This window comes from Pelophylax lessonae (assembly GCF_965119305.1).
Source record: "Pelophylax lessonae genome assembly, chromosome: 6".
Taxonomy (NCBI): domain Eukaryota; kingdom Metazoa; phylum Chordata; class Amphibia; order Anura; family Ranidae; genus Pelophylax; species Pelophylax lessonae.
In genome coordinates, this window is record NC_138773.1 from 70,827,044 (window position 1) to 70,844,244 (window position 17,201).

Genomic DNA, 17,201 nt, shown 5'->3' on the forward strand with positions numbered 1-17,201 from the left:
TAGGCTGCCACTTTATGTTGACCTCTACCCACTTGTACGCCCTCTATTTCTGCACTTTGACGGATTTTGCACAGTAAAGGTTCTAACGCCAAGACAAAAATCAACGGCGATAGGGGGCAGCCTTGTCTAGTGCCATTTTTTATCTTGAAAAAACTTGAGCACCAACCATTTGCCCTTACTGCCGCCGTAGGACCGGAGTACAATGATAGGATACACGTCATCATCCATTCCCCTAGGCCTAAGTGTGACAGGGTGGCCCGGATAAAATTCCATGCCACCCTGTCAAACGCCTTTTCCGCATCAACTGATAGCAGCATCATCGGGATTCTCCGCAAACGCACATTATATATCAAATCTATTGTTCGAATAGAGTTATCCCTTGCTTCTCTTGTAGGGACAAAGCCGACCTGGTCGAGATGTATTAATTGTGGTATATATGGCAGGAGTCGATTTGCCAATATTTTAGAAAACAACTTGGTGTCTAAATTTAATAATGAGATTGGGCGGTAACTCCCGCACACCGCGGGGTCCTTCCCTTCTTTCTGGATCAATGTGATGTAAGCTCTCAGAGAATCTGTCGGCATGACCCCTCCCTCCCCGATGTAATTTAGATGTTCCAAAAGGGGGGTCTTTAAATTTGAAAAAAATTGCTGATAGTATAACAGTGATAGTCCATCTGGACCTGGGGCCTTGTGTGGTTTTAACTGAGAGATAGCTGTTTTTAGTTCCTCTTCTGTTATCTTTCCTTCTAATGCCAATGCCTGTTCTGCATCCAGCGATGGCATATCTGTCTTTTTGATATAATTGATCGCCTCATCGAAGCCAGCACCCCCCCTATCAACTGATTCCGATGAGGCGATGTCATATAACTTCTGGTAGAATTTGCTAAATTCTTCGGCAATCTCTGATGATCCATATTTCATTTGTCCCCCGCCTGTTTGAAGTTGTGCAATTACCGTCCGTTTCTGGGGCCCCCTTAGGGCTCTGGCTAACATAGTTCCTGGTTTATCCGAATATTCGTAGTAATGTCTTTTTTGTGACACCAGTACTCTCATGGCTTTTTCATAAAGTAACTCGTTGAGTTTTTCCCTGGCCGCAGTCAGGGGCACTAGATGTTCCATCGCCATCGATCTTTTATGAGTGGCGCTTAATTCTTCTATCTGCGCTAGCAGCTCTGAGATCTTCTCCTCCCTTTCTCGTTTACGTTTTGCTCCCATTCTAATCAACACTCCCCTAATGACGCATTTGTGGGCCTCCCATATGTTCGACGGAGTAACTTCTGGTGTTTTATTTTCCTGGAAATATTTTGTCAGTTCTGCCTCTAACTCTGCTCTTGTCTCTATTCCTTGCACCAGTGATTCATTCAGTCTCCATGATGGTGGCTTTACTGGACCTGCCTCAAAGTTAATTATAATGTGGATGGGGGAGTGATCCGACATGGAGAAAGAGCCAATCTGTGAGGCCACTACTCTAGACAGATCGCCCCTTGAAATTAGGATGCGATCTATTCTAGAGTACCTATTATGTACTGACGAATAGTAGGTAAAATCTTTTTCACTTGGATGCATAATGCGCCAGGGATCGACTAGGTTGAGGAGTGTGATTTCCTTACTAAGTTTTTTAAGTCGGGCATATGAGAGATGTGATGTACCTTGTGATGTATCTAAGAGTGGCTCTGCAGCGTAATTAAAATCCCCCCCCATGATTACCAGCCCTTCTTGAAAGTTTAACATTATTGGTGCCACCAGTGTTAAGAATGAAATCTGATTCTGGTTAGGGAAGTACACATTAATCATAGTAATCAGCCTTTCACCTATCTTACCCTTTACCATCAAGTATCTTCCTTGTGGATCAATACAAGTTTCTAAAAATGTCCATGGAACCTCTTTGGCCACCAATATGCTAACCCCTTTTGATTTAGGAATAGGGGTGGGGGCGTGATAAGACCATGGGAAATCCTTATTTTGTAATTTTGGGATAGATTCTTTTTTAAAATACGTCTCCTGGCAGAAAACTATCTGCCCATGGTTTCGTCTCATGTCTGCCAGGAAGCGTATTCTTTTTTCAGGTGTAGACAACCCTCTAACGTTTAATGACATAATTTTCACTTCCTGCATTTTTCCTGTCTCAAATGATTCTAACCAATTTACTACTTTACTTCTGAATTTTCTTACTCAGCTGTCTTCCTCCCTTTGTCCCCTCCAAGTGCCAATGGCTTTAGGGCTTACTAGGCCTAGGATTTATCCAAAGTCGATAAACTGATCCCTCTGTACAGAAAGCCCCCTAGACCTACTCAGACCTAATAGAGACAGGGGGAGACCGAGTAAAAAAAAGGGACAGAGAGAGAAAGAAAAAAAAGAAAAAAGAAAAAAAAAAAAAAAAAAAAGAGAAAAAAAAAAAAAAGACAGAACAACCCCCCCCTTTTCCACCCCCCCCCCCCAAAGAAGTGCCAGTGGAGCGTGATCCTATTGGTCGACTCTCGACCCTGCGTAACTAGACGCAACCTATTTGGGTGGGCAAATCCGAGGATTCATACCGTGAACAGGAGCAAATCTAACACAACCCACAATATCTGTATCTCCTAATGAGTTGACAAATTAACATAAGCCTGTAGGTGCATTCATTTCCTCCAGTTTAGGATATAAAGAAAAAAACAAAAAGAAAAAGAAAAATGAAAGAAATAAACACACCGACCTCTGCAGGTCCATGTACCCTAGGCATCCGCCCCTGTGTTGCTATCTCTAGGGAGGATTGGGGTTCCCGTATATATTCCCCCCTACCTATACATTCCTGTATCCACCCGCTGTATCAGGATCCCTTTTCTTTTGTAATTACCAAACACATTATTTAACTCCTGAGCCCCCCTAGCTACCTAGTATTGGTGATCCTCCTCCCTCGACCCCCTCCCCCTCCACCATATCACGTATGTGCCCCCTCTGACCTGCTCTGTGCCTCCTATTGGAATTACTCTACCTTTTCTAATCACTCATCTGCTCGTTTCCAAACTCATAGGGCTCCTACTTTCGAAGACCATGCCCAGAGAGTTTTAGACCCAAGAGAGGAACCAAAGCACTAGACCAGCAGGACACCGAGGGGGATAAAGAGAGAACACAAATATAAAGGAAAGAGAACACCGCAAATTACTGCCCTTGAATACCAATTAATCCAGAATAATCATGGCTCCCCAATTACCCCTGGACCCGCATCCTCCCCCGACCGTGACCCCAAGTCAATCCCAGATTAGTCATATATGACTTATATTAATAATAGCTTTATTCTTGTATTGATATTCCTGGGTTCTACTTAAAAGCTAAGGGGCCCAGCCAGTCAGTGACCCTGATCGGCTGAATCTCTAGGAAGGCAAAAAGTCCTGGCAGTTGATCAGGCCAGCGCAGTGTAAAGGTCAGTTCCCCTTTCTTGACTTTTAGATGAAATGGGTGACCCCAGTGATAGATGGCCCCTGCCTTCCGAATTTCCTCCAGTAGGGGTTTCACTGCTGCTCGCATTCTTAGGGTGTTGCTTGATAGATCTGGTAAGAGCCGGATCGTTGCCCCTTCAAACTCAAAGGGGCCCCTATCCCATGCCTTCCTCATTATTTTTTCTTTTAGGGCGTAAAAATGTACCCTAGCCAGGACATCTCGTGGGTATCCCTCGCCCATGCTCCTTGGAGCCCTTACTCTGTGGACCCTGTCCATCTCAATTGCCTCCAACTGGGGTCTGTCCAGAAGGCTATTAAAAATCTCGGTCATTTTGGCAGATAGGTTGGGTCCCTCCACTGTCTCAGGTAGCCCTCTTAGGCGTATGTTATTCCGCCGATGCCTATTTTCTCCATCATCTTGTTGCAGCTGTATCATGATTAGCTGTTTGGCAAATGATCTCTGCGAAGACTCTATGCTCTCCACTCTCTCTGCCATCTGGGCCTGGTCTTTTTCCACCCCCTCTATCCTTCCATCCATTTTCTGTATCTGACCCCTTAAAGAGTTGATTTCGCTGGTTAATGAGCTGACTATCGAGGCAGCCATTGCAGTTAGATCTTGTTTCGTAGGCATAAGAGATATTAACTCTTTCCATTCAGGAGACTGTATTGATAAATTTTGGGGAGGGGGGGATTGTGCCGTTGACTGTTCCTTTCCCGCCACCGCCATCTGCTCAGCTGTGTCCGCAATGTTCTGAGCCTGTAATTCCTTACTGCTGTTATTATTTTTACTGTCTTTCTTTGATCCTGTGTTCCCTGCTGTTCCAGCCTTTGTTGGAGCCATCCTATACTGTTCCTCCACTCTTTCACAACGTGCTCCCCTTAAAAAGTAAGCGGAGATATCTGTGGACCGGCCTGGTCTCTTTATATTGTACAGTTCACTAGTCTGCATAGGAAATGGGGGGGGGAGAGCAGACATTTACCAGCGTCCGTATCCTTTATCCCTCATATTTCTTAATGGGATGTTATATCTTCCAACCCCCCCCTTTCCTGAACCTCCTCCGTTTGTGAATGTACTCGTGTGGCACGGCCAAACATACAGCTCAAGTTGTAATAGTCTCGGGACTCACCAAGGCCGGTCCCACCGTCTCTGCACGACCTCCAACGTACAGCCTGGTCGTTCCAAGACTCTCCACTCCGCTCTGGGGAAAAGGAGGCTCCACTCCGGTCTAGGCTCGGCTCCTTTGGAACGGCTGCTCTCTGGCGCGCGGTGTGTCACCACGTGTACTCCCTTCCGGGTCTGAGGGGGGAGGGTGCCGCACGCTGTCTGTTGTGGGCGGATGCCTGCCTACGGGTCTCTGGACTCTGCTACGGTCCTCCTCACGGCATCATCCTCTTGCTCCACCCTTCTCAAGAGACTTGATGTTGTAACATTGATCCCGTGATGTTCGTCAGCGGAGACATGTCCGCTGACATCCGATCTGATCCGTCAAATCTGGACGGATCGGATGAGAACAGACCGACGGTCCGTTCCCATCTGATTCCCCCATAGAGATGTATGGGGAACTGATGTATGGGGAACTGACACAGTGCAGAGAACAGCTGTCATTCTCCTGCTCAGCGGGGGATCAGCGGATCGATCCCCCGCTGAGAAAAACGGAGTTCGTCTGACGCACATACTGTGTGAAAGAGCCCTTAAAGAGAAAAGTAGTCACTCTGGTGTTTGTGTGTCATCTTGTGCACCTCATTGAACATGGAACAGAGAAAGCAAAGGAGAGAGTAGTCTCAGGAGATTAGAAATACAATTAAAGACCATCATGATAAAGTCAAAGCTATAAGACCATCTCCAAGCAGCTAGATGTTCATATGGCTACAGTTACAAATACTATTAGGAACAGTTTAGGGTCCATTCCATGGGAGTGTAGACAACTTCACTGGACATGACGGCAAAAAACATAAAACCCCACCTCAAAAAGAAGGATAGTGCAAATGGTAGAAAACTTCCAAAGAGATACAAGCTGAACTCCAAGGTCGAGGTACAGCAGTGTCTGATCACACCAATTTGAGCAACAGAGGGCTCAAAGAAGGAAAATCCAGAACAGCTCTACTGGTGAAAAAAACCTACAATAAAAAAAACTTGACTGAAATTGCTAATATGTAAATATATATATATATATATATATATATATATATATATATATATATATATACATATAGTCAAACCACAGAGCTTCTAGGAGAATGTCCTGTGGACAAATGAGACAAAAGTAAACTTTTTGGGCAAGTCACATAAGTCCTATCTTCACTGAGAAAAAAATGAAGCTTCCAAACAAAACAGTACTGTACTGTATCTTCTTACCTTCTGTGAAACATGGAGGAGGCTCTGGTAATGTTTTGGGGATGTTTTTCTGTGTCTGACATGGGGGGGACTGAATCTGTGCAGGGCCCAATGAAATCTTAATTCTATCAAAGAAGTCTGAGGCAAAGAGCCCGGTGTCGGAACACTCTGTCTAAGTCACAGGGCATGGGTCCTTCAACAGAATTATGCCCCAAACCACACTGCTAAAAGCACCCAAGAATGGATAAGAATAGTGACCTTCAATAAGCCCTTATCTGAACCCTAGAGAACATCTATGAAAAGAGTTGAAACACGCAATGTGGAGGAGATACCATTCAAATTTAAAACAATTATAGCAATTTGCTAGTTTGTAATCACTGCAAATTAGCAATCACCGTGCAATGGTTTTGGATACAGAGCAGCCCTGATCCTCCTTTTCTCATGTCCCCGACTGGTGCTCCTGGCTCCTCTTCTCCGAGTGCCCCTATAACAAGCCCTTTGCTATGGGGGCACTCGTGCATGCTCGCTTCCGAGCCCCGCTATGTGTGTCCCTCCTCACTGGATGTGATTGACAGCAGCAGGTGCTCCATCCACAGTGAAAAAGTAAAGAGTCCTCAGCATGCCCCTTGGACAGCATAAACATGGGTATAAGGCGCTCAATCAAATAATGGGATACACTCTTCTCGCTCCCCTGGACCCACAGAACTCGTCTCACAGGATGAAAGCAAAAGACAAAAAAAAATTATCACAAATAATTATCAAACCTATTATTGAAATGCTTAAAATATATACAACACAGTCAATTTGATGGTGCCCTTGATTGAGTGCATTTTACCTATGTTCTGGTGAGTATATGCTGTCCAAGGGGTGTGCTGTGCACTCTTTACACATTTTCACTGTGGATGGAGCACTAATCAATTTCTCATTCTGAGTGTAACACTGTGTGGAATTTTTGTCACTAGTTGGAAGCACATTAATTTGAACTAATATTAATTTAAGTGAAGCACATTTTATGGATGGTGAAATGGACACTATATTTATTTGATTTTTTTTCTTCCCGTTACTCTCATTTACACTCACCCTTTAGCATTTTATGTTTAGCGCTCCCTTATTGTTAGTTTTATATCAGCATGGATGTTACACCGCTTCCTTAAATGCAGTCTTTCCAATCTAAATCTCATAATATTTCCTCCATCCGTGGCCCCCCGCTTGACTTTTCCATCAAGATTAATGCAGCAACTATTAGTCCATCCCTTCATGCTAGATGTCATCCTAGACTCTGTACCTATCCTTTTAGCCCCTGTCCAAATCTTACTGCCTTCAGTTCTGTAACATTTCCAAAATGTGCCCCTTCCTAACAAATTACTACAAAGCTATTAAAACACTCCATTATTATCTCTCACCTTGACTATTGCAGCTTCCTTCTCTTTGGCCTACCTGTCATCCCCCTTCAGGCTATTATAAATGCTGCTGCTACACTTATTTACCTTACCAATTGCTAAGTGTCCAGCACCCCTCTCTTCCAATCCCTCCACTGGCTTCTGATCGCCCTATGAATAAAAGTCAAAATACTAACAACAATATACAAAGCAGTCCAAAACTTTGTCTACAGCTACCAGTGTCGGCTGGTGCTCCATGGGCGGGGGGGGGGGGGGGGGGGGGGCGGCAGATGGACCGGACCACACCATACCCCCCCCTGACCACACCAGCCCGCACACCCTAGCATTGCCACCTGCAAGAGACCATACACAGAGCCCTTCGTACCTTTGTGAGATCAGAGTCATGCAGTTCGTAAGATCAGAGTCATGCAGTGGTGGGTTCTCCTCAGTCCTCAGTCCCCCGCGTCTCTTCGAGTTCTCCCTCCTCCTCCTCCTCCTACATGGCCAATGGCATGGGTTCGCCTTTCGGCCAATCGGGAAGCAGGTCTCGGACCTGCTTTCTGTTTGGCCTGGAGGAGAATCCGTGTGACAATAGCGAATATTCATTTTCTATTGTCACACAAATGAGTGGGCTCGGGGCGCAGTGCTCTGCGCCCTGAGCCCACCCTTTTCTGAAGCCTATTAGAGCCTCTGGCTCTAATCACGTGCTTCAGAAAAAAAAAAAAACATTGAACTCCATGCGTCCGACGCCCCGCATGTAGATTAGGGGGCTGGACGCATGACTAGCCCCCAATGCACCAGCCACCACTGACAGCTACATTGTTAACCTCGTCTCAAAATATCACCCAAACCACTCTCTACGCTCCTCCCAAGACCTCCTGTTCTCTAGCCCCCTCATCAGTTCATCCCATACCTGCCTCCGGGACTTCTTCAGAGCCTCTCCCTTCCTCTGGGACTTCCTAACTTCCTAACTTAATGGCCTAACTATATCCTCTTCTGTCCACCTTTAGGTGATCCTTGAATTCAGCTTGGGAAGCCTATCTCATTCACCTCAATATTATCCTTTTTCCGTCAGGTAATCCTTCAGACTTACCACCTTTTGAGATACTTAACCCTTCCCCTTAGATTTTAAGACCTCTTAACCCTCTTGTATTGAACTGTATTATAATTGTCTTTTTTTATTCTGTAAAGCGCTGTGCAACTGGTTGTGCGGTATAAATCCTGTGTAAATATGATATACAGTATACAGTACATAATACTTCACAGAAGGCAGTCTATGCATCCTTCACTGTCTCATAAAGCACGCTCTTACCCGGATCAAACATGCTATACTTATATATATATACATATACTACTCAGGATGTTGAGGGTACTACTCTAGTGCTCTTTAAACTGAACTATACGAACTGACTCACATTTTGAAATTCCGATTTGCAGTATAACTGAAATGTAACATGATTCTATGTTGTCCCACAAACATACCTTACCTCCACTATCCAATTTCTATGCTGCTTAACAAATCAATTCAAAGTGTTTGCAATGCATTTCACTGTAGCTCATGTTAGAAAATGAACAATGATGTACTACATGCTCTAACAACAAATAAAAAAATACATTTATACTCTGCAGCATGTAAAATAAAAATATAAAGCCTGGTTTACATTTTGAAATGACTATTTACAGTAATTTTTATATTTATAATTTTACAATGCACAGCACCAGCATTCAGAGTGCATGAGATAATAAATCAGCCTGGGAGCATCCATTCCTGTCCCAAAAAGGTACAGATGATCTAATGCCCTAGTGACCATCCCATGGCCTATTGGCACTTTTTGTGTGGTTCTTGGGCCCCTGCAGATAGTAGTCAGTGTTCCCCTATTGCCTTGTAATAGCAATGATTTCTAACAGTCTCATCTAATGTAGTCATAGTTTAAGTCTCCTGAAGCATATCCATAGTTTTCAAGAACTAGTATGGCATGTTCACAGTCTTTGACCATCTCTTGTAGCAAGCATGTAGTCTCCTGTTGTTTGGTTGCAGTCTCTGAAAGCTTTCTGTAGCATCACATTAGCTAAATGTACTTAATATACTGTAAGTGGGTACTAATATTTATAAGTAAAGTTGATCCAGGGAATATCAGATTGCCTCTCGGGGGATCAGGAAGGAATTTTTTTCGACTGCTGTAGCAAATTGGATCATGCTTTGCTGGGGTATTTTCGTCTTCCTCTGGATCAACTGCAGGTATAGGATTGTGTATATGGGATTTTATGGTTGGGTTTTCATTACTGGTTTTTTTTTTTTTGATGGACTTGTGTCTTTTTTCAACCTGACTAACTATGTAACTATGTATATGTTATTTGTGGCCCTTTGGTGATGCCAGTGGCCACACCTGAGGCCACCTTTATGAGGAAAGCTGACCAACACTAATCTAATGCCCCTAACTTTAGTCATGTATACTAGTACTTACTACAGGGACAACAAGACTGATACAGGCTCCAGGTTGATAATGTTCTTGCTGGGAGCTAAACACCAAAGGGCTCATTCACACCATCACTCATGCATTAACATGTGTTGCATCAACATGCATTGCAGAAACAGTGTGCTCCATTGCATTTTTTAAAGCTTTATGTTGAAGTATATGGTAAAATGTATGCGGGCTAATGTACCCAGAAGGACTTTTTTGCAACTGAAAATATTGATGTGAACATGTTTCATTGGGATGCCATATAAAAATCAGGCAGCGCAACGTCATAAACCAAAACAGGATAACAATAAATATACTTATAATAATAAACCCTCCACGCAGTAAAAGATACTTTCACAATGAAAAATAATATCTGTCAGAAGTCCATATATCATCCTTCTATGTTATGTAGGTGCAGCGGGGTGTGGTAGGCAGTAAATACTTACAGTCTCGTTTTGAAAATAAAGTTGTATTGAAACAGCAGGTTAACAGCACAAACTGGCCTGGTAGGAAGCTCACCTGCCCATTACCGCTTACAACTTGGTAACAGATTGATAATGCACAGAAGATCCAGCGATAACAAGAGCCTCTGCCACGAGAAGCGAAGTGTGGCCTGGTGGGTTTAACCCAAGAGGGAAGCTTCTTGAAGAGTTAGGCGTAGTCCCTGCTCTCTCCCTACTTCACCAGAACCTTTTCCTATTGCTGTCACTGTTCTTGCCAGATGGGGAGTCTGTCCCTAACCTGTCCACTCACATAAAAAAGCACGCCAAGCCTGGGATCAAGGATCTTAAATTGACTCTGCCTAACACAAGGTGGCCACCAGAGTCACATGGGGCACCAGCATTCAATCAGATAGCTGCTCCTCTGTGACAGAGGAACCAAGTTCCTCTCAACTTCCTCCTCTATCTACATTGCCGCTGTGGATGAGTGCCACCTGCAGTGGTGAAAATACACTGCACCTGCCTACATCTATATTCTTTACTCTATTGAAAATGTACCAAACTTCAACACTGTGTGTGTCCACCACCCAAATATATTTATCCACTCACCAGAAGTATGTGCCCTTACTAATTTTTCAGGTGTCATGCACCAGAAAACAACTCACTATTAGTTTGATTCTTAGGTCTTAGATTCTATTAGTATTAGTTTGATTCTTCCTCAAATTAACCGCCATAACATCATGCAAAGAGAAATGAACAGTGGTCGCGGGACTTTGGGTGAGGTCAGTCACCATAAAAAATATATCAAAAGAATATGAAATCACAAAAAAAAAAAAAATAAATATAACATGATTGGCACAATAATCAGAATACAGATAGAGATAATAAATTGGGACATATACAGATTAAGAACAAGATATATAGTAAATACATTCATAAAAATACATTTCATAGTAATAAATACATCTATTATAAATATTATATATCATAAACATGAGGTCAGTCTCCAAAAAAAGGTATATCTTCTATTCAAAGTGTCTACGCGTTTCATGGCTCATGGGCCACTCATCAGGAGCTATTTAAAATCTATATAAATAGTGAGGAATGATCCAATAACTATGGGAGAGCGAAAAGACCAACCCCCAAGGCAACTGTCCAACAAAAAAAGGGTGGTGACTTCTGCTTACACCTGCCTCAGCCCAGGGTTGGACAGTTGCCTTGGGGGTTGGTCTTTTCATTCTCCCATAGTCATTGGATCATTCCTCACTATTTATATAGATTTTAAATAGCTCCTGATGAGTGGCCCATGAGCCACGAAACGCGTAGAGCCTTTGAATAGAAGATATACCTTTTTTGGAGACTGACCTCATGTTTATGATATATAATATTTATAATATATGTATTTATTACTATGAAATGTATTTTTATGAATGTATTTACTATATGTCTTGTTCTTCATCTGTATATGTCCCAATTTATTATCTCTATCTGTATTCTGATTATTATGCCAATCATGTTATATTTAATAACATTTTTTTTTGTGATTTCACATTCTTTTGATATATTTTTTATGGTGACTAACCTAACCCAAAGTCCTGCGACCACTGTTCCTTTCTCTTTGCATATTTATTAGGGATGGAGGTCAGCCACAGTGTATACCTCATCATACTCTTTTTTTATCGCCATAACATCACACTATACCTAGACAGCATGTAAAAAAAAGGAGTGCTCCAAATAAAGTTAAATTGTTAAAATAACTTTTATTTTAAATCAAAAACAAAAACACCACTGTTACATGCACTCATGTTTTATTGTACAACAGTCTGCACCAATATGACAAGCTTTAAGCAGTTGTAAACCCTGCCTGGTCATTTTTACCTACAGGTAAGCCTATAATAAGTGCATCGTTAGGAGATATTTATACTGCATGCAGCCAGTGACATCACTGGTGCATGCGCTCTGAAGGTCCCGCATACCTTGCCAGAACTTCAGAGCTTTGTGCCAGAACCGAGGGCTGCCGGGCACATGCGCAGGAGTGACATCATCGCTGCTCTGGCCAATCACAGAGCTGGAGTGCGTACCCAGTAGAAAGACAGGGGGAACATGTTAGCCTTCTCAGCGGTGAACTTACAGCACTGGAGTGCTTAGTTTCAACGGTGAGTATTTTATAATGTGCTAGTATACAATGCATACTAGCACATTATGCCATTGCCTTGCAGTTTTTTTTGTAATATTCACTTTAATTATATTCAACCTCTGTGCCGCTGCATCTACAGTTGTATCAAGCATCACACCTGACCTATGCCTACTCATAACATTGCACCTCTTCTTGCCTCCAGAGCGCTCCATTTGAAAGCATAATGTCAATAGCAGGAGATGCTCAGCCACGCCTCCCAATGCAGATTTTTTCACAACAGGTCTTTGTTTAGGGTGGTATTGCCAAAGAATTGTGTTTTAAAACATTTGCAACGGTATAGATTTACCACTATATACTGAAGCTCTCAAAAAGTCATTCTCTTCTGGGACATAGTGGTTCCTAATTACTATTTGATGTGATCAAGTACCATGATTCCACGTACAATTTGGGGTAGGGGGAATTTTGTCCCATTTTTTGTAACTAAAAATACTATAAAAATAACTATGGTGCAACATTTCAAAGTAATCACATAGCTCCCAACTGTCCCTGATTTTGAAGGACTGTGTCTGATTTGAAACTGATTTGGAAGTCTCTCTGTCTCTCGTTCCTACTCATTTGTCCCTAATTTTGGTCTTATATACAGTATCTCACAAAAGTGAGTACACCCCTCACATTTTTGTAAATATTTTATTATATATTTTCATGTGACAACACTGAAGAAATGACACTTTGCTACAATGTAAAGTAGTGAGTGTACAGCTTGTACAACAGTGTAAATTTGCTGTCCCTTCAAAATAACTCAACACACAGCCATTAATGTCTAAACTGCTGGCAACAAAAGTGAGTACACCCCTAAGTAAAAAGGCCAAATTGAGCCCAAAGTGTCAATATTTTGTGTTGCCACCATTATTTTCCAGCACTGCCTTAACCCTTTTGGGCTGGTGTTCATCAGAGCTTCACAAGTTGCCACTGGAGTCCTCTTCCACTCCTCCATGACGATATCACGGAGCTGGTGGATGTTAGAGACCTTGTGCTCCTCCACCTTCCATTTGAGAATGCCCCACAGATGTTCAATAGGGTTTTGGTCTAGAGATATACTTGGCCATCACCTTTACCTTCAGCTTCTTTACAAGGCAGTGGTCATCTTGGAGGTGTGTTTGGGGTCGTTATAATGTTGAAATACTGCCCTGCGGCTCAGTTTCCGAAAGGAGGGGGATCATGCTCTGCTTCAGTATGTTACAGTTCATGTTGGCATTCATGGTTCCCTCATTGAACTGTAGCTCCTCAGTGCTGGCAGAACTAATGCAGCCCCAGACCATGACACTCCCACCACCATGCTTGACTGTAGGCAAGACACACTTGTCTTTGTACTCCTAATCTGGTTGCCGCCACACACGCTTGACACCATCTGGAGAAAAATACGTTTATCTTGGTCTCATCAGACTACAGGACATAGTTCCAGTAATCCCTGTCCTTAGTCTGCTTGTCTTCAGCAAACTATTTGTCGGCTTTCTTGTGCATCATCTTTAGAAGAGGCTTCCTTCTGGGAAGACAGCCATGCAGACCAACTTGATGCAGTGTGCGGTGTATTGTCTGAGCACTGACAGGCTGACCCCCCCCCCCCACCCCTTCAACCTCTGCAGCATTGCTGGCAGGCCTCATATGTCTATTTTCCAAAGACAACCTCTGGATATGACGCTAAGCATGTGCACTCAACTTCTTTGGTCAACCATGACGGGGCCTGTTCTGAATGGAACCTGTCCTGTTAGAACGCTGTATGGTCTTGGCCACCATGCTGCAGCTCAGTTTCAGGGTCTCGGCAATCTTCTTATAGCCTAGGCTATCTTTATGTTGAGCAACAATTCTTTTTTTTCAGATCCTCAGATAGTTCTTTGCATGGAGGTGCAATGTTGAACTTCCAGTGACCAGTATGAGAGAGTGAGAGCTATAACCAAATCTAACACACCTGATCCCCATTCACACCTGAGACATTGTAACACTAGCAAGTCACATGACACTGGGGAGAGAAAATTGCTAATTGGGCCCAATTTGGACATTTTCACTTAGGGGTGTACTGACATTTTTTGCCAGCGGTTCAGACATTAATGGCTGTGTGTTGAGTTATTTTGAGTGGAAAGCGAATTTATGAATTATGCATATAATTGTATATAAAATGCATTTTTTATCTTTCAAAAAGTGTTTCCCAGTGCTAAACGTTTCACCCAGTTTCTAAATTATTGCATTTGTAAATTTCAAGAGCTAGGAAAAAGTAAAAGCACTGTAGTAGTTTAAAAAAATAATTTTGGGCTTAGCTAATCATTTTTTTTTGCATATTTCTCCTTTATGGGATGTTACGGGGGTGTCCTATTCCTACATGCATTTGCTAATAGGTGCCCCTCGTTCCCATGACTTTCTATACATGTTCCAAATCAATGATTTAGGAAGTGCTGAAGCAGGAAACTCTCGTTTTCAAGAAGAGTGGTCAGCAATGACAATCTTCTTGATTCTCTCATGACAGCTTTCCTTTATAGTAAGTCTGTCACAATGTTACGTTCAGTGCAATGCTAGTTGCAAAATGGTTAGTAGATTTAGATACATATAGGCTGCTAAAATGATATGCAAACCTTGACTTTTTCTCTAAAATGTCAAGTCTGTACCCTTCCTTCCCACCTCTCAAGCATCCATTTTAGTCCTTTCATGCAATAGGAAGCCTTCCTGACTAATAGTGGGGCATAGTAGATGAACAGGAGTAGAACTTTATTTATAGCCAAATACTTTGAATTTTGGATAAAGATATTTGTTGGTATCAGCCTTACATGGGGCTGAGTGATGTATTTGTACCACTACTCCCTTGGGAGCTGATGGTTACGGATTCCCCTGGGCTACCCTTAGCAAAAACTTGACAATAAAGCATGTTCAAAGTACTTGGCTGAGTCAGAAAACAGTTTAGAGGTTTTGTTTTTTTTTAGTTTTATTTGAGAACTTGGATAGGAGAAGGGATAAGTGGGATATTCCAACTTAACCACTTGCCTACAGTGCACTTTCACCCCCTTCCTGCCCAGACCGATTTTCAGCTTTCAGCGCTCTCACAATTTGACTGAGAATTACTCAGTCATGTAACACTGTACCCATACAAAAATTGTGACCTTTTTCACACAAATGGAGCTTTCTTTTCATGGTATTTGATCAATACTGGGTTTTTTATTTTTTGTGCTATAAATAAAAAAAGACTGAAAATATCGTGAAAAAACACATTTTTCTTTGTTTCTGTCATAAAATTTTGCAAATTAGTCATTTTTCTTCACAAATTTTGGCCAAAATTTATACTGCTACTTATCTTTGGTAAAAATAACCCAAGTAAGTGTATATTATTTGGTCTTTGTGAAAGTTATAGAGTCCACAAGCTATGGTGCGAATCATTGAAAATTGATCACACTTGATCACACCTGTTGTACTGAAGGCATATCTCATTTCTTGAGACACTAAAAAGTCAGGAAAGTACAAATACCCCCCAAATGACCCCTTTTTGGAAAGTAGACATTCCAAGGTATTTAATAAGGGGCATGGTGAGTTTTTTGAAGTTGTATTTTTTTCCCACAATGCTTTGCAAAATGAAGATTTTTTTTTTTTTTTTTACAAATTGCCGTATTAACAGGTTATTTCTCTCACACAGCACATGTATACTTGCAACTACACCCCAAAACACATTCTACTACTCCTCCTGAGTATGGCGATACCACATGTGTGAGACTTTTTCACAGCCTGGCCACATACAGAGGCCTAACATCCAAGTAGCAGCGTCCGGCATTCTAGGAGCATAAATTACACATATAATTTCCTGACAACCTATCGCACTTTTGAAGGCCCTGGAGCACCAGGACAATGGAAACCCCCATAAAATGACCCCATTTTGGAAAGTAAACAGCCCAACGTATAATTTTTGAGGCATAATGAGTCTTTTGAATATGTCATTTTTTTCCACAAGTTTTTGGAAAATGTGGAAAGAAAATGAAAACACATTTTTTTTACACAAAGCTGTCCATTTATGCAATATTTCTAACACATAGCATGTACATAGCAAAAATTGCACCCCAAAATACATTCTGCTATTCCTCCTGAGTATGGCGATACCACATGTGTATCACTTTTTCACAGCCTGGCCACATACATAGGCCTAACATCCAAGTAGCGCTTTACACAAAGTTGTCCATTTATCCACTTTAAGACTGGGCCTATTTTTGACACTTGGTGTTTACAAGCTAAAATCATTTTTTTTTTGCTAGAAAACTACTTGGAACCCCCAAACATTATATATTTTTTTTTAGAAGAGACCCTAGAGAATAAAATGGAGATCGTTGCAATATTTTTTATCACACCATATTTGCAAATAGTCTTCCAAGTGCGATTTTTTTTGAAAAAAAATCACTTTTTTGAACTAAAAAATAAGAAAACAGTAAATTTAGCACAATTTTTTTCCATAATGTGAAAGATAATGTTACGCCGAGTAATTAGATACCCAACATGTCATGCTTCAAAATTGCGCATGCTCACAGAATGGCGCCAAACATTGGTACTTAAAAATCCCCATAGGCAACATTTTAAAAATTTCTGCAGGTTACTAGCTTAGAGATACAGAGGAGGTCTAGGGCTCAAATTATTGCTCTCGCTCTAACGATCGCGGCGATACCTCACATGTATGGTTTGAACACCGTTTACATATGTGGGCGGGACTTGAATGTGTGTTTGCTTCTGCGCGCGAGCTAACGGGGACAGGGCGCTTTAATTTTTTTTTTTTTTCCTATTTATTTTATTTATTATTTTTTTATTTTTACACAGTTTAAAAAAAAAATGTTTTGATCATTTTTATTCCTATTACAAGGAATGTAAACATCCCTTGTAATAGAAATAGGCATGACAGGTCCTCTTTATTGTGAGATCTGGGGTCAAAAAGACCTCACACCTCACAACTACACTAAAAAAGAAAATAAAAGAAAAAATTGTTGAAAGAGGAAAAAAAAAAAAGAAAAAAA